The sequence below is a fragment of the Notechis scutatus genome, chromosome 2 (genome assembly GCF_049901735.1).
Source record: "Notechis scutatus isolate UNSWTSFEM ecotype Mainland chromosome 2, rNotScu1.2, whole genome shotgun sequence".
Taxonomy (NCBI): domain Eukaryota; kingdom Metazoa; phylum Chordata; class Lepidosauria; order Squamata; family Elapidae; genus Notechis; species Notechis scutatus.
In genome coordinates, this window is record NC_142010.1 from 157,881,435 (window position 1) to 157,906,873 (window position 25,439).

At 44.0% G+C, this 25,439-nt stretch overlaps 1 long non-coding RNA gene across 1 annotated transcript in view; it reads right to left on the reverse strand.

Moving 5' to 3' along the window:
• Positions 1-21,950, reverse strand: part of LOC148132358 (uncharacterized) — a 62,602-nt gene extending 40,652 nt beyond the window's left edge. Inside the window, exons 1-4 of the long non-coding RNA XR_015747892.1 lie at positions 17,921-21,950; positions 17,121-17,180; positions 16,116-16,164; positions 15,156-15,177 (exon numbers count right to left, since the gene is read on the reverse strand). This is a non-coding gene — a long non-coding RNA (uncharacterized LOC148132358). The remainder of the gene's footprint in view (positions 1-15,155; positions 15,178-16,115; positions 16,165-17,120; positions 17,181-17,920) is intronic.
• Positions 21,951-25,439: the final 3,489 nt, after the last annotated feature.

Below are 25,439 nucleotides of genomic sequence, written 5' to 3' on the forward strand. Positions count from 1 at the left end.
TGTTTTACTACAACTCCCGTTATCTTTAGCCAGCTAAGTTGTCCTGTGAAAGGTGCAGCATATCCTGACTTCTGCCAAAAATCAAAGAAGCTTAGGGACATTAGGAAGTTGTACCTTCATTCTCTCAGGAACAAGACCAGACAAGGGGGACACCAAGCTGGTGTTCAGAGAAAGAACAATTTATGAGACAACTACTTCTCCTTCTCTGCCAGGAAGATTCCAACTTCTTGTAGCCCAGGACTGCAGAAGTAAGCATGTTTGAGGTTCATCTAAAGGAACAGGAACCTTGGCCCAACCTGACTGGCTATGTCCATTTATGTTTGATTTTCTGTTCTGGTCTTCAGGTATGTTGCTTCTGTTTCTTCTACTCCTTGACATCTAGAATTATGAGCCACAGTGGCGCAGTGGTTAGAGTGCTGTACTGCAGCCTACTTCTGCTGCCTGCTGGCTGCCTGCAATTTGGCAGTTCAAATCTCACCAGGCTCAAGTTTGACTCAGCCTTCTATCCTTCCGAAGTGAGTAAAATGAGGACCCACATTGTTGGGGATAATAAACTGACCCTGTAAACTGGTTAGGATGGGCTGTAGAGTACTGTATAAGTCTAAGTGCTATTATGAGTCCAAAGGTAAGATTTGTCTTTTCGTTTTCATTGCTCTGACTTTGAAAGGAAATTATTAGGTAAAAAGCAAGATTTAAAAAGTGAATAGAAGTGAATATAAAGAGGTCATCTTGGATCAGTCTGGCAAATCATCTTTGCTAGTAGAAACAACTTTGTATGGCAAGCCTATTATGAAATTCTGGGATAAATGGAGTCTTTCTGGCATCTTTACATTTTGTGGAGCTGGCAATACCTTCAGTACAGTAAGATTATTTGGATAATTAGAATTTAATTTAAATATATTGTTTGTCACAAATTACCTACCTTGATTTTTACTAGGCTGATTAAAAGAGGATCTTGAAAGAGTGCCAACACTGCACAATTAAAGAAGGGCTCTTCCTTGGGCCCAGAAGAGTAAATTATAAGAAAAATAACTAGACATAGCATTGAAGATCTCAAAGAAATCAGGCTTAATAGCAGTAACTGTGACAGGGATCTTGGAGTCTTAGTGGACAACCAGCTAAATATGAGCCAGCAGTGTGCAGCCGCTGCCAAAAAAGCTAATGCAATCCTAAATTGTATTAACAGAGGGATCAAGGGAAAATTTCTCCTTATTTCTAGGTTGAATCTCTTCTTGATCAGTTTCCATCCATTATTCCTTGTCTGGCCTTTAGGTGCCTTGGAAAATAGCTGAACCCCTTCCTCTCTGTGGCCCCTCAAATATTGGAACACTGCTATCATATCTCCCCTGGTCCTTCTCTTCACTAGATTAGCCATGTGTTCTTCATATGTTTTAGCCTCCAGTCCCCTAATCATCCTGGCTGCTCTTCTCTGCACTTTTTCTAGAGTCTCAACATCTTTTTTATAGTGTGGTGACCAAAACTGGATGCAGTATTCTAGGTGTGGTCTTACTAAGGATTTATAGAGTGGTATTAGTACCTCACTTGATCCCTCTGTTAATGCAACTTAGGATTGCACTGGCTTTTTTGGCTGCTGCTGCATACTGCTGGCTCATATTTAGCTGGTTGTCCACTAAGACTCCAAGATCCCTCTCACAGTTACTGCTATTGAGCCTGATTTCACCCAGTCTATATGTGTACTTTTGGTTTTTCTTGTCTTTAGTGTAAGACTTTACTTTTCTCTACATTGAATTTCATTTTGTTAGACAGGACCATCTGGATCTTGAGCCTATCATCTAGGACAGGGGCATCAAACTTGCAGCCCGTGGGCCAGATGTGTCATGTGCTGGCCCCGCCCCTGCCCTGGTCCCAATACATCACGTGACGCCACCAAGACAATGCAAATTTGACACCCCTAATCTAAGGTGTTGGCTATTCCTGCCATCTTAGTATCATCCACAAATTTGGTAAGTTCCTCTTCTATTCCCTCATCTAAGTTGTTTATAAAGTTATTGAAGAGTACCAAGCCTAAGATAGAACCTTGTGGCACTCCCACTGCTTACTTTCCTCCATGTAGACTTAGACCCATTAAGAACTACTTGTTGAATATGGTTTGTCAGCCAGTTGTGAATCCATTTGATGGTGATGCTATCTATCCCACTTTTTTCTAGCTTCCAAGAAGTAGGTTGTGATCTACTTTGTGGAATGCCTTGCTGAAGTTTCAGTATATTATGTCCACAGTGTTTTGCTGGTCTACTAATTTAGTCATTATGCTGAAGAATGAAATAAGATTGGTTTGGCATGATCTGTTTTTAACAAACCCATGCTGACTTTACTTGTTTCTAGATGTTGACAGATCTGTTTTTCTATTAACTTTTCCAGTATCTTCCCAGGTATTGATGTTAAGCTGATTGGTCTATAGTTTCCTGGGTCTGTTTTTTTCCCCTTTTTTGAAGAGGGAACCACATCAGCTCTTTTCCAGTCCTTTGGTAGTTCCCTGGTGCTCCAGGATTAGTGCTCTGAGATTGGTGCTCTTAGATTTTTGAGAGAGGTGGTGCAGTGGTTCTGAGATGACCTCTGCCAGCTCCTTTAAAACTCTGGGATGTAAACCATCAGGTCCTGATGATTTGTATTCATCAAGATCAGACAGGTGTTCTCTTACCATTTTTTTTGTTTATTTTAACTTTTATTTCTAGTCTGCCTGCTAGTTATGTTTTTAGTTGGTTAGACTATAGTTTCTTTTTGTGTGAAGACCAATGCAAAGAATGAGTTAGGCAGCTCTGCTTTCTCTGCTGCCTGTTACTTCCTTGCTGTCTTCTCTCTTTAGTGAACTGTTTCCTTTCACACACACAGATCTTTCAAACACACACACACGCACACTGCAAAGCCTATTTTTATGTTAAATACAAATCATATTAAGGAAATCCTTTATTTAGCTAAAGATTTACAAATAATATCCAACCTTTTGTGTTCCATCAGGCAAGATAGACAGCTCAAAACCTTGTACACTATTTTGCAAACATTATTTACTTGATACATAGCATAGTTGTTTTTGCTTTTCTTCCTGAGAATAAAATATCACTTTTCATAGTGCTACACTTAAGTACAACCTCAGATGTATGGAAATCATACCTGAGAAAGCTTGTGAAGATGTGAAGAACTATGTCTTAATTGTTGCCCTCCCTCGTCTTCTGTAAATTGACCTGACCAGATGTCCTTATGTCAGATGTCTGTCCAAATGATGCTGTCTCTGCCTTCTTGTGAAACCTGGAGGCTGTAGGAATCTCAATGGAGGACCTTGGCAAAACCTTGGCTTTGATAGCATGGAGCCTAAGGAACCCAGTTTTTGTCATCCTTAATTCTGGATGGGGTTGCATTACCCTGTTCAGATCCAGTTTATAACTTAGGGGTTAGAACATAGAACAATAGAGTTGGAAGGGACCTTGAGATCTTCTAGTCCAGTGATGGTGAACCTTTTTGTTGTGGTGTGCCAAAAGCACGCACACACGCAATAGCATGCATGCGTGCATGCCGGTACCCACAATGCAATGCGTCCCCCCTGCCCATGCGTGTGCAACAACCCCCGTTACCTGCACTGTGCATGCGCGTGCCTCCCAGCTCATTTTTGTCCCATTTGTGGCCATTTTCGCCCTCCCAGAGGCTCTGCAGCCTTGGGAGGCCGAAAAACAGGCCCGTTTCATCACTTCCTATCAGGTGAGGCTCCATTCAAAATGCAAGAAAGAAAACCTTTAGAGAAAAGGACTTTTATTGAAAATTGATATGGTAGCATCAGAGGAATACAAGATCTATGTAGAAAGTTATGCCAATGTTCCCACCCCCAATAGTTCAAACTGGCCATCCAATCTGAGATCTGTATAATGTCACGTGGGGCATCTTCAGGAGACATCTGGCTCGCCATGGCAGTTGACTTTGGCCTGGATAGATAAGAAGCTACAGCTGTGCCATAAGCAAGTAAGCATAGTCAAGAAAGTTTTCCCAAGTTTTACAGTTCACCCTCTCAAGCCTCCAGCATTCTTCCCCCTCCCCACATAGCCCAATTAATCTTCCCTCCTCCCATTTCTATGCTAGCCAGAAAAACAAGCAGAAGAAGGATTCTTGAAGGCTGACATTTCTGATATTTCCTGAAATACCAGAAGTGACGAAATGGGCCCATTTTTCGGCCTCCAAAGGCTGCAGAGGCTTCCCTTGAGCCCCTGGGAGGGCGAAAGTGGCCTCCCCGGGACTCCAGAGGAGGCTGAAAATGGGCACTTCCAGTATTTCTGGAAAGCCCATTTTTCGGCCTCCTGAGGCTGCAGAGGCTTCCCTCGAGCCTCCAGGAGGGCGAAAACAGCCTCAAACGGGCCAAAAATCAGTTGGGAGGCGTGCGCATGCGCAGTGCAGGTAAGTTTGGCTGGGGCTTGCATGTCCGCACAAATGGCTCTGCGTGTCACCTGTGGTACACGTGCCGTAGGTTCGCCATCACGATTCTAGTCCAACCCCCCGTTTAAGCAGCAGACCCTATACCATTTCAGACAAATAGTTGTCCAGTTTCTTTTTGAAAGCCTCCAGTGATGGAGCACCCACAACTTCTGAAGACAAGCTATTCCAATGGTTGCTCTCACTGTTCAGAATTCTCTCCTTAAGTTCTAGGTTGTTTCTCTTTGTGGTTAGTTTTCATCCATTGTTTCTTGTCTTGTCTTTTGGTGCTTTGGAAAATAAGTTGACCCTTTCTTTTTTATGGCAGCCCCTCAAATATTGAAACACTACTATCAAGTCATCCTTCTTCCTAGTCCTTCTTTTCATTAGACTAGACATATCTAATTCCTGTAACGGGTCTTTGTATGTTTTAGCCTCCAGCCACGTAATCATTTTTGTTGCTCTTCTCTGCATTCTTTCCAGAGTCTCGACATCTTTTTTATATTGTGGTGACCAGAACTGGATGCAGTCTTACTGAGGCTTTGTAAAGCAGTATTATAACTTCACGTGATCTTGATTCTATCCCCCTATTAATGCAGCCTAGGATTGCATTGATTTGCCTAGACTCGTGTCTCCTTCTCAAAGAACAGGTGGTGAGTTTGACTAGGAGAGTTTTTGCACAGCTTTGATTTTTCGTTTCGAATCTTGACTCCCTGCACTCAGTTACTCAGCCCTAATCATTTCTCACATGGACTACTGCAATGCACTCTACATGAGGCTACCCTTGAAGTCCGTTTGGAAACTTCAGCTGGTGCAAAGGGAGGCAATGAAAGCAGTCTTTGGGGCCCCTAGGATAGCCCATATTACACCTCTGTTCCACAAACTTCACTGGCTACCAGTCTGCATCCCAGTGCAATTCAAGGTGTTGGTTATGACCCCCTCGACTATCGCTGCAGCACCTGCCCTTTTGAAAATCTTACTATCTAAGGTAAGATCTGCCCCCCCTCCTTTTGTAAGACCCTGAAGACCTGGCTCTGCTGAGAGCCCTGAGGACCAAATGGGGGAATTCTACACTGGAGGTAGCTGCTAGACTGGCAGATTCCACCACTCCCCTTTGCTCTCTCCTCTCCACCAACCCATCTTTTTGATTATCATATTGATGTATTATTCTTGTGTTCTTTTGTCATAGTTTATTTTATTGCTCTAGTTACTTTTGTTCTGTTTGCATTCTCTTCCTTTTCTTCCTTTTCATTATTGTAAGATGCCTCGAATAGCCTCACAATGAGATAGGCATCAATTACATTTAACAAACAAGCGAACAAAAAAACAAATGTATTTGCATTCAAGACACTTGCCTTCTAGGTCCAGTGGCTGTGACAATATTTAGCCTTCCATCAACTTCTAAGCCCCAGACTGTGCCCCAGATGCCTATTTTCTCTCCTCAGTAGAATACAATTGAGTTCAGTAGAATACAATTTAGGATAGAAATCAACCTTGAAAAATCAAGAAGCCAAAAGATTTGGAGGAGATGTGCACATATACTCATTAACTTTTTTTCAATATTTGCATTAACTCAAATAACATTCAAAATGCTGGACCTCATTAAAAACAAATCTTGTAGTTATTGTAACTATAATGCCAGTCTAAACTATTAATTCTAGTCCATCTTCATTAATCAGGACTCGCTTTCAGTGTTTTCTTACGAGATGTAATATCCAAGTCCAACTTCAACTTAAATGGATTTAGTGACATACATTTTAATTAACTGATTGGAAAGTTGGTAATCTTTTACAAACTTTTGTTTTGATGCAGCTTTCTAAATAAATGGGTTTACCTCACCTGCCCATAATATTATTGCAGGTTTCTACTAGATACAGTATTTGCTAGCAGGTCCATTATCCTGATCTGCCCTGAAGCAATACCTGATCCTTAGCTTGGCTTTCCTTTCAGTGACCAATCCCCAAAGAGCCAAAAGGGCCCAAGGCAGATGGCTGACAGTCTCAGACACTCAACTGGTGTGGGGTGGCTGGTGAAGAACAGTCCTTGAAGGTATGTTGAGATTGTATTGACATAATGGGAATAAAACTGCAGGCTCATGAATGGATAGGTTACAAATATGATTTGAAGTAAGAGGTTAGATTTCTGGATCTAAACTACTCACCAAGGCCTTGTGGAGCAATAAGCAATTAATATTACATCATCACCCCAGGAGGCTATTCCTCCAGGGCTGACAATAGCAAAAGTGCTTAGACTTATATAGCGCTTCACAATGTTTTTTAGCCCTCTTTAAGTGATTTACAGTGTTAAGTTTGAGGCATGGGTTTAATGAACGGAGACCAGACTGTAAACCGTGAACTTCAGCTCTTTATTCACGAGCATAACAGAGACAAAAAACCCCGGCTAGCAGTCACTCTTTTATAGAGTAAGCTGCTATCCGGATAACCAATGGATAGTGTTATAGCGTTTGAATCTTGGCACGGCCCGCCAACAGCCAGTCAGATTGCTCGGAATGAACCAATCATAACTTGCCATTATATGGGCCAATAGGACGTGCAGGATTACGATCCTGCTAGGCAAATGAATCTTTATTAATTACATTTCTTTCGTTCACAATACCCCTTCCCCCTGGGTTTCGTTTGACGGCTGTGGTGACGTAATCACGCAGGTATGCAGGTCGTTTTACCTGTCTATTCGATTTTCACTGTTCCATTTTCGCTGTTTAAAGTTCGGTTCCGGTGGAACGCAAGGCTCGTCTTCACCCGGGGTTGATTCCGTGACACTATCAGAGTCCCTTAAGTCCATTCCTGGATCGGGCGGGCATGTTTCCGCTATGGTGTTCCTCTGCGGGGAGGATGCCTCCGATCCCGGACCTTCTTCAGGTGGCGCGAGCACTCGGTTTAGTGGCCGTCTGTCCCCGATTACGTCGTCGTCTATGCGGTCTTCGTCCCCCTCGGTATTCCCTCCCCCCTGAGTTTGGAAGTCCGGAGGGTCGCGAATATTTGATTGTAAACGAGATCGGAGTTGGTCTATGTGGCGTTTCCATATCTTGCCGTCTGTCGTCTTAAGGCGGTAAGATCTAGGGCCAGTGAGGTAGACTACGGTGGCTGGGACCCACAGCGGTTCGCCGGAAAGGTTTTTTGCGTAGACCAAGTCGCCTACCTTGAATTGGCGATACGTTCCGCTGGATCCACAGGGTTTCTCTGGCGAGTAAGACGGGTGTAGTCGGTCGAGGTAGGAGCGAAGCTTCCGCCCCATTAAAAGTTCGGCTGGGGTCTTGTTGGTGACACTGTGGGGGGTAATGTGTTGTAGTAAGAGTATTTTGTTCAATCTAGCGTCGATGTTCCCCGGATCCATTTTTTGGAGTGTCTTTTTAAGGAATTGGACCATCCGTTCAGCCCTACCGTTTGCCGCAGGGTGAGCCGGTGAAGTTAAGGCGTGGCGGATGCCCCGGTCCGCCAAGTATTGTTTGAAGGTGAGGGCCGTAAACTGGGGTCCGTTGTCGAAACTAGAACGTCCGGGAAACTGTGTGTTGCAAATAATCTATCTAGTTTTTTAATGACCGAGTCAGTAGTTGCTGACTTCTTGGCAGTTTGTACATGTGGTAACCCAGGCTTCAATTTGTTTATCGATGCCTGGCCACCACGCGTAGCTTCGAGCGAGAGCCTTCATGCGGACGATGCCCGGATGTCCTTCATGTAGGGTTTTCAACACAAGTCGCTGTAGTTTCTCTGGCACGACGACTCTATCTCCCCATAGGATGCAGCCCTTCTGGGAGAATAGTTCCGTTTGCCAGTGTTTGAACGGCGTGAAAATGGCGGGGGTTTCTTCGACCGGCCACCCGCGTTCGACCCAACTGAGAACTTTTGCGAGGATAGAGTCTCGTTTTGTGCCGGCAGCGATATCTCTTGCCGTTAGTGGCGGCGAATTGAGGGTTTCAATTTGCAGCGTGGTGAGGGTTGGAGCTGGGTCGCTGACGGTTTCCGGAAGTGGGGAACGGCTCAAAGCGTCAGCGTGGGGAATGGCTTTCCCCGGGCGATGCTGCAGTACGTAGATGTAGGCTGCTAGGAATTCTGACCAGCGAGTCATTCTAGGCGATAATATGTATGGGGTTGGTTTATCACCTGCTAAAATGCCAAGTAAAGGCTTGTGGTCTGTAATTAGAGTAAAGGACCGCCCGTAAACATATTCGTGGAATCGCTTCACGGCCGATACAATAGCAAGAGCCTCTTTGTCAAGTTGGCTATAGTTTCGTTCAGCCTTCGCTAATGTCCACGAAAAGTACGCAATGGGAGCTTCATGCCCGTTTGGTAACACGTGACTCAAAATGGCTCCAACCCCAAATGGTGATGCGTCACACGTAATATTTAGTGGCAAAGTCTCATTGTACTGCATTAGAACAGTATCGGATGTTAATAAATCTTTCACTTTTTGAAAAGAGCGTTCTTCTCGATGTCCCCAGACCCAGGTGGCTCTCTTGTCGAGAAGTCTATGTAGGGGCTCAGCTACGGTCACCTTCTGGGACAAGAAGATGTTGTAAAAGTTAATAAGTCCCAGGAAAGCCTGGAGATCAGTCTTATTTTTAGGTCTTGGGGCGTTCTTGATTGCCCTGAGTTTGTTTTCGGTAGGGTGAATACCGTGTTTATCGAGGAGGTATCCGAGAAACTCTACCCTTTCAGTGCATAGTTGACATTTATTTTTTTTAACCTTGAGGCCGGCGTCCTTAAATTTATGTAAAACCAATCTGAGACGCCTTTCAAGCTCTACTCTATTTGGGGCAGCAATTAACACGTCATCGAAATATGGTACAACCCCTTTTATTCCCTGTAAAAGTCTCTCCATTAGACTCTGAAATATCCCTGGGGCTACACTCACTCCGAACTGGAGTCTGTTGCATTTGAAGGCACCTCGGTGTGTAACGATAGTCTGTGCCTCTGCGGTTTCCGCATCAACGGGTAGTTGTTGATACGCTTGTGCTAAGTCTAACTTTGCGAAGATCTTCCCGCCGCCCAGGGAGTGGAGAAGATGTTGAACCACCGGCACTGGATAAGCGCTCTGTTGGAGTGCGTGGTTCAGAGTGGCGCGGTAGTCTCCACAATTCTGATCGACCCATCCGGTTTGATGGGGGTTACGATTGGGGTTTCCCAACGGGCGTGGTCAATAGGCTCCAACACCCCTTGGGCTATTAATTTATCAAGTTGCTCGTCAATCTTGGGTTTAAGGGTGAACGGCACCCGATGAGGCTTAAGGCGGATAGGGGCTACTTCTGGATTGAGGCTAAATGATATAGGGGTCCCCTTGTACTTGCCTAAGTTGTCCGAAAACACGTCGTGGAATTCCTGGACGATGCTCTCTTCCCAATCGTCGCTTCCGGCCTGGTGAATGCCGGCCACCTTGATCCCGAGTGGGGCGAACCATTGTAGGCCTAGTAAGCTGGGCCGGTCACCATCGACGACAGTTAATGGGAGAGACACGGCACGATCTTTAAAAGATACATGGACTTGACTCACTCCGACGACTGGGATCGAGTTCCCCTGATAATCTCTGAGGATGATTTTCTGTGTCCTGAGGTCTTGCCGACGGATGGTAGGGATCAGCTGTTTAAGGGTCTTCCAGGAAACCATTGAGAGGGACGATCCGGAGTCGACTTCCATCTGGCAAGGTTTGTTCTCGATGGCCACTTCCACTCGGATCTTTTGTTTGTCTAATGACGAAGCGTGGCCGATAATAATAGTCTGGTGTGCCTCTTCTCGTCTTGCTGGAAGAGCAGATGTTTTGCTGCTGTAGGCATGGTTGTTCCATTGATTATTCAAACGATCCCGATTTGCAGGGAGGTTCCCTGTGGTTTGGCGGAGGTTGTTCTCCTTTCTGTTTGTGTTGAATTCCCTCTTACTTCTGCAGACCCGTGCGATGTGGCCTCTCTTCCCACAGGAACAGCAGATTGCGTCGAGGAATTTGCAACCGGATTGCGGGTGGTTTCCCCCACAACCCGCACATGGGCGCTGAAGTTTTAGAGTTTGTTGATCTCGTTCGGCCCGAAGTCTGTTAACCTCTTCTTCATCACTCTCGGATTGGGACTCGAGGTCCTCATGGTGCGCTGTCGCTGAGTGTCTTTCTAGTTGAGGCGAGGCTTCACGGGCGAACTGACGGAGCGGTGCCTTGGTGCAGCGCATTCGAGCGGCCGACTTCTTGGTTGCCTCTGCTGCAGTAGCGTCAGCAATGGCATCTGCAAGATCGATGTCCCCCTTTGCCATGATCTTGCTCTGTACTGCGTGGTCATCTAATCCCAGAACTATGCGGTCTCGCATAGCTTCTTCTAGGTCTGAAAACCCACAGAGGCCTCCCAGGTTTCTTAGGTCAGCGATGAAGTCTGCAATACTTTTACCTTTCCGCTGATCCCGTTGATAAAATTCGTGTCTCCGAACCAACGTTGCTATGGCGGGGGCATAGTGAGCCCGTAGGATAGGCTCGAGGTTGTCCCAATCCATTGCTGTCACTTCAGCCGGTTTCGCGAGCGCCTTCACCATTCTAAAAACGGCTGGTCCACAATGGGTCAAGAACACCGCCCGCTTCTTTCCGGCTGTTGCGTCTTTCAAATTGTTGGTTTCTAGAAACATTTGGAACCGATCCATATACGACTCCCAGTCTTCCTTTTCCGGGTCAAAAGGAGCGGGTGGTATAGCGCCACCTGACATCCTGCCGATGTAGATGCGCTCTCAGCCACGTGCTTCGGTTGGTGCTCTGTAGGGTTTATTCAGCTCTATTGTCTCCGTATCCCACCTTCGTCGCCAGTGTTAAGTTTGAGGCATGGGTTTAATGAACGGAGACCAGACTGTAAACCATGAACTTCAGCTCTTTATTCACGAGCATAACAGAGACAAAAACCCCCGGCTAGCAGTCACTCTTTTATAGCGTAAGCTGCTATCCGGATAACCAATGGATAGTGTTATAGCGTTTGAATCTTGGCGCGGCCCGCCAACAGCCAGTCAGATTGCTCGGAATGAACCAATCATAACTTGCCATTATATGGGCCAATACGACGTGCAGGATTACGATCCTGCTAGGCAAATGAATCTTTATTAATTACATTTCTTTCGTTCACAACATACAGAGTCAGCATATTGCTCCCAACAATCTGGGTCCTCATTTTACTGACCTCAAATGGATGGAAGGCTGAGTCAATCTTGAGCAGGTCAGGATCAATAATTCTTTACTACAGGCTTTGCAGTAAACTAAGCACAAACCACCACTGACCTTAATTACGGTAATAAGGAAGTACTATCTGGTTTGATGACTTTCCTCCATTTATTCTTTCTTGGAAATACTTAACTATAGCCTTTTAATTTTAGTGTGGTTATTTCCTCCTGGTGCTCCTAACCACAAACATTATCCTCTGCTACATCATTCCCCTTTTCCTTTTACTGGACTCCAAACTACCCAGTCATAGCAAGGATTCACTCCTGCAAATGCTTCCGCAAGAATGACCCAGCCTCAGCTGCTTGTTTCAACACCCACATTTCCAAGGGATGGGGCTATTTATTTATTTTTGCTCAGCAGAAAAGGTTCAGATTCCATGGCCTTCCCTCCAGGAAGAAAGGAGCAAAGCACCCACTTACAGCTGCCCCAAGGTGTGTGGTTAGTGGAAAACAATTGGTTGCCCCAGCAGAGTAACATGGAAGCTCTGGAAATCAGCCCAGGACTTTTTCTTTAAGAGCTTATTGGATGCCACGAGGCAGAGAGAAGCCACTCTCTCTTGCAGCCAGAAGCAGAGCCTCTGTGCAGTGTGTTCTTACATGCCCCCTCTTACCCTGTAATTCAAAGGAATCCTTGGAAGAGGCGACGGGGCAAGCTTCCCTCCAATAGGAATTTGATTTTCAACATTTCCTTAAGAAGCTGCATGAACTGCTGGAATCCTTTCTCTTCTTTGCCATTCTGGAGTTTCTTTTATCCTAAGGCAGAAGCTATAAGAGATCTCATGACTAAGTGCGTTAATTATAATGCACTTATAATGAAGGAAATTGACATAACCATGATTTGTTTGCTATGAAAAAGTCTAAAATGACAGAGGACGGATTTTAAAGCCCCAAACCTTCAGCAGGCCTAGGTGCATCCTATGACTTCAAAAGTCATTTTATAAGAACGTTGGCATTTTAAAAAAAGTATGTTTCTAGCCTTCATAGTTGCAGAGTGGGGGTGGAAACTGCAAAGGGAATATGTAATGAAATTTCAGATACCAGAAACAATCAGGCTGTGCATCATCTGAAGCATGAAGTTTCAGTGTGTTTGCAAAAGTAGATTAAATGGAGCAAAATATGCATAATTATATTTCTCTTAATTAGATGATGATGATGACCACCAGTTGATTCCAGGGATAATGTTTGAAATACCATGAAAATGGTCTCTGTTGTGTTATTTCCGTGAAGATTTGCATGCACAAACAATCCATCACTTGATTTTTGCAATCCACAAATGAGGGACATGCATGTATACAAACCCAAAGTTTAATATGAATTTCATGGTTAGGCAGCTGGGAGGAGAGTGTTAGACATTTCCATGACCACAGATAATTTGAAAGGGTGGGGAGAGAGGCCACATTTCTGCAAACGGATCTATTTTCTGCTGCAGATGTGAGATTCCATAGTTAACTCTATAGTTAATTCTGACTGAATTAAATTAACCCTTTGCAGCTGAAACTGATGGGTTCTTCCCTCCCCCGCCCACTTGTCATTTTGGTTTTAGTTATAGTAGATACATAATACTTGCATTATAGAACAGAAACATATGAAGGCAAAAAAGCCAAAAGCCACGGCTGGAATTACAGATCTTTGTGCCTTGTTCTCCTTGACATTGAAAACTAGTTTCAAGTAACCCATTATATTCTAATATTTTTGTGATTAAGACACTACATTTCATCATTTTCTGAGTTCCCTGGAATTGTGAATCATAAGATTCATGCTAAAGGAATAAAATTAACCTTTCAAACTTTTAATAATTTCTAGTCCTTGTGGTGGTGAAATCATAAACCTCCCATGATGGTAAAAAAAACCACACCTAGACACCAATGATTATTTCTAGGCCCTACTCATATTGGAATTTTAGGGGTGGAATGTTTATTATTTAGACATTAAAATACACACTTAGGACTTTCAACTGAACAAATAAGTACTCAGAAACTGGGTATCATTCCAGGATTGCAACCAAATAAGATAGGAGAAATGTTTTATAACAAGTGTCTAACCATTTTGTAAGTAACTAGGTCATGCCCTGTTACAAATTTAGAATAGAATATATAGAACAATAACTTTATTGTCACTTTGAATGTACACAAATCGGCATACATTAAAATGAAATTTCGTTGCATACAACTCTCAAAGGGTAGCCACCTCCAAAATACACTACATAAACATCACAAAATAAATAAATAAATAAATAACAAAATTATGCATATAGCCACATACAGGGAATATACAGGGAAACAACACAGTCTAATTCGGATGTATATATATACATGGCCAGAAAAATGAATCTTGTGAGTTTGCCAGGTGGATGGCATAGAGAACAAAGCTGTTACAAAATCTGGTAGTCCTGCTAGAAATACTTCAAAACGTCCTTCCAGAGGGGAGCAACAGAAACAGACCATAAAGTGGGTGTGTACAGTCTTTAACAATGCTTTGAGCCCTAAGCACATAGCGCTTATAAGCAGAATCCCAAATAACAGGAAGCGAGCTTACTATAATCTTCTCAGCTGTCCTTACCACTCTCTGTATGGACTTTCTCTGAGGCACTGCTGCCAGCAAACCAAATATTGATGTAGTGTGTTAAAATGCTCTCAATCGTGCCTCTGTAAAAAGTGGCCAGGACAGAAGGAGAAAAATGCGCTCTCCTCATTCAATGCAGGAAATGCAGATGCTGGTTTGCACGCTTCACTAACGACAACCAATTCAGATTACTTATCTGCACCCCCAGATACTTAATACTGTTGACCATCTCTACAGCTGCATCGATTTTGGTGGAGTATTCAAATTTTTTTACTACCGGTTCTGTGGGGGTGGCTTGATGGGCGTGGCAGGGGAAGGATACTGTAAAATCTCCAGTCAGAGGTGGGATTTGCCAGTTCTCTGAACTACTCAAAATTTTCGCTACCGGTTCTCCAGAACTGGTCAGAACCTGCTGAATTCCACACCTCTGATGCCAGCTCTTTCTAAAATCTACAGTGATCTCCTTTGTTTTATTAACATTTAGAACCAGGTTACTTTTATTGCACCAGACCACCGAGCCTTCACCTCTTCCCTATAAGCATCTTCATAGTTGTCCCAGATAAGACCCATCACTACTGTGTCTGTCATCTGCAAACTTCACAATATGATTTGTAGCAGATTTGGCACAGCAGTTGTGGGTCATCAAGGTGAACAGTAATAGACTCAAGACACAGCCCTGTGGGGAACCTGTATTCAGGGAGATGAAGTTGAAAACTTTTCTTCCAACTCGCACAAACTGGGGCTTATCAATAAGGAAATCCAGTATCCAATTACATAAAGAATATTAAAACCTAATAGGCCCAGTTCGTTCACCAAATGCTGAGGAATGATTGTGTTGAACACTGAACTAAAATCAACAAACAACATTCGTACATGAGTATTCTCCTCCTCCAAGCTAAGATGAAGCACACAGGAAAGAGCACCATCTATACAGAGCAGTTATTCCAACAGACAAACTGTAATGAGTCAAATGAATTTCACACTTACCTTATTTTCTTTTCTGCATGTACTGTAGTAAAAACAAAAGAAAACCTTCAGAGTTTTCCATCACCCTGTTTCTGAATCACGGAATCAAAAACAACTATGGCGACATATAAAATAGGTAAGAAATTGGTAAAAGGACACCTATCTACTTTAAATTAATTGAAATTACCAGGATCTGATGGATTACATCCCAGTGTACTGAAGGAGGTGGCAGATGTAATCCTGGAACCACTGAAAGCATTTCAGAGCTTCTTGAGCATTGAGGAAGTGCTACAAGACTGGGAAAGAGTTGGCATGGTTCCAACTTTCAAAAAAGGGGGGAAAATGGAACCAGGAAACTAGGTTCAAGATCAATCAGCTTGACATCAATACCTGGGAAAATCCTGGAAATGTAATCAAATTGTAAATGTAAGCAGATTTGTGAACACTAGAATTGAACAAGGTAATTATGAGCCACGATGGCACAGTGGTTAGAGTGCAGTACTGTGGGCTACTTCTGCTGCCTGCCAGCTGCCTTCAATTTAGTAGTTCAAATGCCACAGGCTCAAGGCTGACTCAGCCTTCCATCCTTCCAAGGTGGGTAAAATGAGGACCCAGATGGTTGGGAACAATATGCTGACTTTATAAACCACTTAGAAAGGGCTGTAAAGCACTGTGAAGTGGTATATAAGTCTAAATGCTACTCCTATTAGAAGCCAGTAGGTCATTATCAGACAAAGCTTATTACTTTCTTCAACAAAAAGACTAAATTAGTAGATCAAGGAAATGCTGTGGATATAGTATACTTAGATTCCAGGACAGCACTTGACAAAACAGACCACAGCCTACTTCTTAGAAAGATAGAACAATGTGGGATAGGCAGTACCACCACCAGATGGATTTGCAGTTGGCTGACCAAGTGCACTTAGCTTGTGGTCCTCAATGAAACTATATCTATGTGGAGGGAAGCATGCAGTGGAATACCTCAAAGTTCTGTCTGGGACCAGCACTCTTCAACATCTTTGCAAATGACCTAGACGAGCAGATAGAAAGAGAACTGTTCAGCTTTACAGATGACACCAAGCTGGGGGGATTTGTTAACTCTTTGGAAAATAGACTCAAGATTCAGAAAGGCCTTGACAGATTTGAACACTGAGCCCCAATCCAACAAAATACAATTCAGTGCTGAGAAAAGTCAGGTCCTGCACTTAGGCAGGACAAACCACATGTACAGGTATAATATAGGCAGTAGACATCAGATGGATCTAGGTGTCTTAGAAGACAACCACTTAAGTATGAGGCACTAGTGTACTGCATCTGCCAAAACAGTCAATGCAGTCTTAGGCTGCATCAACAGAGGGGTAGCATCAAGATCACAAGAATTGATGGTACTGCTTTATACTGTACTAGTGAGGCCACACTTGGAATACTGGGTCCAGTTCTGGTTTCCATAATAGAAAAATGGTGCCGAGACCTAAGAAAGAATGCAGAGAACTTCAGGTGGTCTAGAGGCTAAATCGTATGATGAATGGTTGTGTTGCTGGCTTTTCAATATTGTAAACAGTGGGGTAAGAAGACTGGCTTCCCAAAAACTATGTTTTGACTTCATGGCAATAAAAATCAAAAGGGTAGGTCTTCCAAATTTGAAGGTGGATCACAGATCCACAGTACAAAAACTCAGTATTTCTTCCTGCCGGATCAAATCAGAGCTAGTTCCAGAAATTCTGCTACTTCCTGAAAGTTAGCCAAGCTATTAATATTAGTGTGGACTGAACTGTCTTCATGGACAGTTTGGAGTGTAGTGCATATTACACTCATCTAGTCTTGCCATTCAACTAGCATCAACAACTGCCAATCATGTTGCTTTCCTTTTTGACAAAGGGCAAATCAAACATGTCAAATTCTCTATGTACAGTACCTCTTGGGCATACAATAATATCCTGCAGGGTTTTCATTGGATAGGTCCTAACAAGAGCAACAAAGATTTACCTTTGCCAACATGGTTGCCCAGACTGGAAGGAAGCTGGCTGACTTCCCTAGCCATTCATGCTGGAAAAAGTTATCACAGAAGAAAACGAAGAAAGAGATACAGTGAATACTCAGGATTTATCACATATTTTCTATCTGTTGTGCATTATTTCAGAAGACAGTCATAAAAAGATGTCTGCTCAAAAAATGTCTGCTCACATTTTTCTTTCTGGGAAAACAAAAGATATTTGTGAAGTTTGATTTGGCTAAATGCCTTGCTACCTGATTGCAATTTTTAATTACAAAATGTATGCAGGAGAGTGCTGGTTTAGTAATGTCAACATGAAATTAAAGAATGACTACAGGATGCACAAGAGCACAGTCCCACACAGATTCCAGGCATTGCAACACTGTTTTGAATTTCTTAATACCTTGCCTTGTTGACGTGTTCTATAAGACACACATGCATGCACAAACACTCTCCCAATATAATAATTCATTATAGTAATGCTAATGTGAGATTAGAATCATTGGATCTGTGGATAGTTTCAAATTTTCAGTCCTAACTGAAAATGTCATATAATGTCATATAATAAATCCAGAAGAAAGTCCATTGAAATAGCATAAGTGTTAAAGCTCCAAAGGTCACTGCAGATAAATTCAGATTAACTTGTACTGATAAAAACCCCTGGAAGGTGAAGGATCTCTGTGAGGAAAGCCTTTGGGAGTTACACTTAATATATACCTTATCTGATAAAGGATGACTATTGATAGTAAAACTCTTGTAATTGTGGTCATTATGGCAGGAGAAAATGCCTCACCATTTCTAATTGCAGAATTCACGCCATCTCCTGAACAACAGGACATCTTTTCTGGAATTGGCTGCTTCAAGATAATGTCTCAAAATTATATAAATTAAAAAAGACAGAATGGGGGTATCTTTAAATGTAAGTACATATATTGACAGTTGTTAACAATGACAGCTATGTATTTGAACGAATAATAGCCTGCAAGATGCATAAACTATGAGAGAAAACTGGGGTCTTCCCCGCCTTTGCAGTCCTCTCAGAAGCACCAGAGGCTGGCTTATTAGTTAGCTACCACCAGTTGGAAAACTTAGCATGGCAGGAGACATGAACCACTTGTCAGAGCAAAAAACTCTCTTCAGGTGGGAAGAAGTAATGACTCATCATCATCTTAGCCATTGTCTATCCAACTGCAGGATGAAGGCGCCTTTTGCATGTTTCCAACCAATGCGGTCCTGAGCTTTCTTTTGCCAATGGGGTCCACAATACTTGCTGATGTCATAGATCCATCTTGTTTTAGGTCTCTTTCTTTGATGCTATTTCTCAAGTGGGATCCATTCTATGACTATTCTATGGTCCACCTGCCATCAGTTCTTCTAGGTATGTGACCAGCACCAGCCCAATTCCATGCATAATGATTTGTTGAAGTCATAACTCCAGTAGGCTACGCAACTACCCACACATACAACTCTGCAGTGGCTGCTTCTACTAAAGGAGCTCTGTAGCTTTGATGAGAATCAAGACTGAACCTGAATTAGTTTATTAATATATAGATGCGTATGTGGGGGGTGGGTTGCAATGGCTCATTAGTTAAAGACACTGAGCTTGTCGGCTGGAAAGCTAATAGCCCGGGTTCGAGACTTGACCGCTGTGCTCCCATTCTTGCCCCAGCTCCTGCCCACCTAGCAATTTGAAAGCATACAAAATGCAAGTAGAAAAGTAGGAAGGTAACAGTGTTCCATGCGCCTCAGCATATAGCCATGCTGGCCACATGATCACAGAAATTGTCTTTGGACAATGCTGGCTCCTTGGCTAAGAAAATCTCTGGGCTCACACGGTGCAAATAATTTCAGACTATGTCATGGGACATCCCGCCCCTCCAGTGAAAGCCAAGTTATGCTTTTTACATGGATTTTATGTATATTGTTATCTGGCAATCAGGTATACAGTGTGTGATGAAAGAATTTCTAAAAATATTACTTCAGGTTCTAGGTAAAAGTTAGCTGTTTTCTTTTTTTAATGTCCTTATTTTAGCACCTATAGATTGTCCGCCCAAAAACCAATCTAGTGCAACAGGAAGAACTATTTATTTAGTGTTGTTCTTCTCTCTGTAAGTTGAACTTGAACTGACCAGAATTTCTTCACCTCTTTAACTGCTCTTTCAGTCAGACATGTGACAATTAGGAGGAGAGATTGCCCTTGTACTTCCTGAGACCTTCGGAGGTCTCGGATAAAATTTTGTAGGGTTATTCTGTTTGGGGCAGAGGGGGAGCCCAGTTCCCCCATCCCCAAACTGGGCTCTCCCCAGCTCTAAGACCTGATCAGTCAGACTAGAAACTGACCAGTGGAACTGAAGAATAAGCAATGAAATAAAACACAGTGTCATTTCCAACCATCAAGCATAGCTTGCTTATGTACCTCAGAACTGAATTATGAGGAAAACCACTAAATCTACTTCTCAATTTGTTACTTATAGATCTAATTCAATATCTCATTTAATACAGGTAGAGATGGAGAAAGGCCAGATTAAAGAAATAGGCACTCTGGTTCAGCCACAATTCATACTAACTTTTGGACTAGGGATACAGACTACCATTTATTCTCAGCCACTAACCTGGATTCAGGTTCCCAATGAGGAACCAAATCCATTGTCTGTGCCTATGTATATAGTCAGTAGTCAAGAACTACTGTGTTTACTAGTACAGGTAGTCCTCAACTTACGACCACAATTGAGCCCCAAAATTCTGTTGTTAAGGGAGACATTTCCTAAGTGAGTTTCCCCCCCCCTTTGACGACCTTTCTTGACACAGTTGTTAAGTGAATCACTGCAGTTGATAAGTTAGTAACATGGTTGTTAAGTGAATCTGGTTTCCCCATTGACTTTGCTTGTCAGAAGGTTGCAAAAGGGGACCACATGAAGCCAGGACACTGGAAGAGTCATTAGTATGAAGCAGCTGCCAAGCACCTGAATTTCGATCACATAATCATGAGGTTGCTGCAATGGTTGTAACTGTGGAAACTGGCCATAAGTCACTTCTTTCAGTCCCATTGTAACTTTGAATGGTCACTAAATGAACCATTGTAAGGTGAGGACTACCTATAATGGTGGCCAGTAGGACTTATTTTCGTGCAGGAACTTCCCATTTGTACGAGTGCCCCACTTCTTAAATGCTAAGGTCTCTGAAGTCTTCTGCAACAGTGATTGCCATTGTCTGGCCTAAGAATATTGGGCTATGTCTTCCATAAATCTAATTGGCTTCCTGAAACCTGTTAGACATTTTTCCTCTAGCCTAGTTATATTACAGTTAAAAACTGAAGGCATAGGCATCTGCTAAAATCTGCACCATGTGTGCTATGTTATCAGTGTGCAAATTATATGAATTACGCATTTTCAGTCATACCATGACACAAATGGCATTCAGGGTCTCCTCTAGCCTAGATTTACACCTGAATTTTAATTCCTCCCTCCCCCTCCCAAAAAAAATGTTTAACATTGAAACTAAGTTAACTCATTTACACAAGCTACACATTGAACCATTAAAAAACTCAGTAACCTGTATTTGCAGAACACACACACACACAAATGCTGCTTAGCCCCAAACAAGCTTAAACTATTGTACAAATGCAACTTGTTGGCCTTTAATTGGTCTAGTTATGCATAGAGCTACTTGATCTGAACACCAAAAATCCTGATGACCACTAGATGGCAGGAAGAAGAATATATTTGAACCACCACTTTTCTTTAGGGATCCTCCAAACTTTAGCAGCCCAAAACAGATGGTCCTTCTATTTATGAAAAAAGGGATAGTTTCAGTCCAGGAATACTTAAATGCAACCTATCCTGAAGGATCTCGTGAGATTAAATGTCCTAATTGGAGGAAAGGTATTGCAGGAAAACTGTGACTGATACAGGTTCTTGACAGCTCAGGACTTTATATTGAATGACTGCCTGACTTCCTTTCGGTCCCCTCTCTCAATTGATAAAACAACGATTCAGATATCTTCCAGGTCTCCTTTGCATTGCAGCCTTTGGGGCAATGAGGATTTTGGTTCAGCGTGGCTCGCTATGCCCTCTCCCCCAAGGCTGGTTGGTTCCACTCTCCGTGCAACCCCCTTCCCCTATCGCTTCTAGCGCCCAGCAAGCCCTCCTCCCCATGGTCAAGGCTGCCCGAATGATGGCCCTTTCTTTCCTGATTGAAGAAGCCCAACTGGCCAAGGGGAGAGAGACGCTTTCCCTCCCAGGGCAGAGGCCCTTCGGAGAAAGTGATTCAAAGCAACTGCCTCTGTTTACGGGTCGCGGCAGGTGGGTTGCCCAGCATTCTGGCTTCGGGGACGCCTGCTAGATCTGGCCAGGGTGGAAGGATTGCTCCTGAGGCCCCAAGCGAGAGGGCGAAAGCAGCCCTGGAATTGCTGCTGGGCACGTGGCCCCGGAGGACTGTCCAGCTTGGCCCGCAGCTCCCGGGAATCATCCTAGCCTCTGGCTGACGGCCCGCGCCGAAGGTTCCCGGCTCAAGTGAGGGGTGTTGACTCGCGTTTCCCGCGTCCTGCGCCTTTGAAGTCTCAGCTTCCGCAGCGCCGTCCAACAGTGGTTAACGGGTGGCCTTGCCGCCGGAGAGGCTTAGCTGGATCTTAGCTGGGCTGAATTTTCTTTCTCGGTAGGCAGAGAGGCCGGAAAGGTTTCCAAGTCCATCGGGTGTGCAGAAACCAGGCAGAGAAAGAGCCTCTCCTAACTTTCTTTCCAAGTAGCGCCCGCCCCCTCCTCCTTTCTTTTCCTTTCCTAATTGTCAGTTCTCCGGAGACGTTACCTGCCCTCAGCCTTTCCTTCTACTCGCTTCTTGAAAATAAGTTAAGGAAGCTCCTTTGCCGCCTCTCTCTTTCTCACCCAACCCTCCCGCGCCTCATCTGCCTGTGGAAGTTTCGGGGTTTTCTTCTTAGAACCGAGAGACCCCAGTTCAACCCATTCGGAGCAGCTAAAACCCAAATGCCCTTTCGCCTCGTTGAGGGGAATCGGAACACCTTCACAATAAATAAAGTTGTTTTGCCAGCGGGAACCAGCGGAGGTTTACTTGAAAATAAGTGGAGCAAGGCAATGCCGCTTCATCTCCCTGTAAGCATCCAGCCAGCCACCCCACTTCCTCCTTTCGTTTAAGTGTTTAAAGTTCATTGGAAAAAATAGACAAAGGAGGATTTCGTTTTAAAAGAAATGGTAGCGTCTAAGGAACGGGATGCACCATTTGAAAAAAGGCATACAGTACACATATTTGGGTCGAAAAGCAAAGGCTCTGCTAAAACATTGCTTAATTTTCATTTAATTCTAGTTATCATAGTTTTGTGAACATTGCTTTTGCTTTGAGAGGGGTGGGAAAAGATAAGTATTTTCTCTTGAATTGGTGACTTCCGGTGGTTTGGAATTCCTAAACGCGGGGCTCAGAGATTCATTCTGTTAACAAGGGGCAGTCCGATTTCTTTGGTGTATTTTCTTCCTGAAAAGGGATCACAAAAGTCTCGTCCCACCGAAGACCCAATAACATATAAACTCTTCTCACGCGAACGTGAAATATTTAAAGACATTAAAAAATCAATTTAAAAAGAGATGGGAGGGACAACTGATAGCATTTATTTATTTATTTATTTATTTATTTATGGAATTAGATTTGTTTGGAGTTTGAGGAATCAGCAAAGGTATCTTTGTATCCATTTCGCATAAGTTTAACAATTAAGTTATTTTAACAAGTGTGGAATTAATCGATCCGGTGTCTTTTCACAATCCTATTGTGAAATAGACAATCCTATTTTAAATAGGAAGGAAGAGTGTTGGTGGCTAGATCGCCCTGGATTTTTCAAAGGCTGGGTTTGGGATTTTCACTTCAAACGTTGCTTGTGCAAAATTTCTGCTTTGTCCTAACGGAAATTATTTAGAGCTAATATACTGAAACACACAAGGACTGCAATGTGATCTTGCCTGGTTAAAAACACAACCGGGCAAAATCCAGGCGAGGTTCCGTAGTAGAGCATCTCCCGCAAGTCACTGGCTTTTGGGAATGGCCTCAATCACCAACCGTTTTTGAAATGGGAATTAAAATCCTCGGTTGGCCCGATCACTGGTGAATAGAATTACACCGAGGGCAGGAACGGGCCAAGCGGAACCTCTTTATAGCGTCATTGATTTCGATGGGAGAAGTAGAGCTGCTTAGACATCTCCTCTGACATTAACTGCACTTGCAATCTGAAAGCTGCAGCCTCTAGGCGGGACTAAATCCTCGGGAGCCTCGGGGCTTTACTCCGGAGTATTCAAGCTTAAATTTGCTGAACTATGCTTGGATTGTCCCCACAATGTATTAATTCTTAAGAAGGTGCGAGAAGCCCCTTTGCTGCTTTCCTGGGCCGCCCCGGCCCGATCAGTAGAAAAGTCGGCGGGAGATCCGAAATCAACAGGCTGAGTTTCCCTCCGCCCCTCCCCATCCTGCGCTGCTCCCGATCTCGCGAAGACGCGGCGGGAAAGGAGTTGCATAAAGTTAGCTTTGACTATTTGGTTGGTCTCTTGAAGTTTTCTGCCTGCCAGTTTTTGTAAGAATATCGGTGTAGCATTATCTTAAATAGGTAAAACAGCCCGAAGTAAAGCCTTGCCTTCTCCTTGCCCGAGGGAAGGTGAGGAGACTGGCAAGGCGACAGGCAAGATTTGCGAGATCTTTGCCTTTAATCCAGACTAGAGCGCTTCAGAGCCTGCAAACCGCTCCATCCAAGTTTCGGGGCTCAAGAGGAGTCGTGGTCGCGGGGGAAGAAAAGAGGCTCATCCATCCACGCAGATTCTGCTTGTTCGAGGCACTGATCTCTCTCCCCCGTTCGTTTGCCTTGGCTTGAAGCAGGCGCCATCTTCAGCCTACCTTTGAGGAAAATCTGAAAGACCTAAATTGTGATACTGATGGCGACAGTAAGACTAACTAGGGTTAGTATTGATAGTACTACTGATGGTAGGTGCTTGAAGTCTGCATTTCAGGAACTAGCATGGGCAAACGACCATGTGCTTAGAAATTCAAATCAAGGAGAGAGAAAATGAAGTGGCTGGCCGTAAAATCGTGCCTTTGACTTGAGGACACTTTTCCCCTGGGAAAAGGTCATGAATAATACTTTTGTCTTTACTCGGCAAAAATGTCCGTCTTCCTTCATAAGGGCTGGAGCATGAAAACGAGAAGGAAATAGGGATCCTGTCAACAGTCGGCAGAATTCAGTCTGTTCACTACTTAGTACATCAGCAAGTTACGAGTGCCTTCTAAATTCCACTGTTCTATTTCGCAAAGTTAAGCAAGGCCAGAACAATGAAAGGGAAATTATGTTTGCGTCTCTCTCTCTGTGTGTGTATTTGCAAGCCTAAAATAAACCTTCCTGGTCTCTTTCACCACGAAGATTTCGAGACCTTCCCAAATGCGAGGTACTTTTTTCTTTCTTTGCTTTCTCTTTCCATAAACCGTGAAAGTTACTCAGTTGGAGAAGCCCTCCCCTTCTCTCCTGACACATCCACGCCTTAATGTTTTCTCTATGGAAGGCAAGAGCCGATCCCCAGGATCTTTACTGGGAAAATAAGTCCCACTAAATTCAACGTGGCTTACTTCCCAGGAAGCGCGCGGAAGATTGAGGCTCTCCTGCTCGAATCGCCTTTCCCTGCCTCTGCAATCCGGAGGCGCAAAAGACCTTTCTAAGCGCGCATTCTCACGAGACGGAGAGGGAGGGCTGTTGCGGCGAGCGAAGCCGAGCACATTTCCACCACCACCACCTATGAGTCACCTGCCTCGATTAGCATAGTGTCCACGTGATGACTTCACGCTCGCTTCAGCTAGCGGCGGTGCGCCTTTTTGGAGTGAGGGAGAACGTCGGTAGTGGCGGGCACCGACGGATGCGTTAGGCATCTCCTCGTTCCGCCTGTCGGCCCCATTGCAAAATGCTATGCCACCCGCCATCAGTGGGGATTCTTCCGTTCTCTGCCTGTAATCCTTGCGCCTCAGCCCTCCACCACAGTTGCCTGTCCCTCTGATGGGACAGAGCGAGCAGAGCAGCGCTTTGCTCCGCCATCCAGAGGAGCTAAGCAAGGCGCAAGGGTTGCTATTAGCCTCGCCACCACCCGCTGGAAATTCTCCTTGGCCCCAGTTTTTTGCTCCGCGCTTGCCTTAGGGCCATGTGCAGTGACACTGGGATGCGAGGAAGAGCCCACCGAATTTCGTTTGAAATGGCTGAAGAGCAAAGGAGGAGCGGAGGAGAGGCTTCGTCTCCCCGGGGTCCAGCGCGCGCCCCCTTTTCCCGGCCTCTCTTGCGCTGCGAA